This window comes from Crocodylus porosus, unplaced genomic scaffold (genome assembly GCF_001723895.1).
Source record: "Crocodylus porosus isolate Cpor-Errol unplaced genomic scaffold, CroPor_comp1, whole genome shotgun sequence".
Lineage (NCBI taxonomy): Eukaryota > Metazoa > Chordata > Crocodylia > Crocodylidae > Crocodylus > Crocodylus porosus.
This window is the reverse complement of record NW_017728886.1, coordinates 127,149,900-127,150,164: the sequence shown is the minus strand read 5'-3', so window position 1 is coordinate 127,150,164 and position 265 is coordinate 127,149,900.

The following is a 265-nucleotide window of genomic DNA, read 5'->3' as shown; positions in this document are numbered from 1 at the left end:
GCCAGCTTGTGACCGTTATTCCTGGTCACTCCTGGCAGCGCACGGGGGAACAGGGACTCCCCCGATACCTGCTGATCCCCCCTGACCAGTTTGTAGTAGGCCACAAGGTCCCCCCTTAACCTACTCTTGTGGAGGCCAACAGTTTCCAAATGGCCTTGAAGGTGAGGCCAGGGCCTGTATGGCCAAAGGTCCCAGGGGGACCACACCTGAGAGGGGAAGATTTCATAGATTTCGTAGACATTTGGGCTGGAAGGGACCCCAGAGG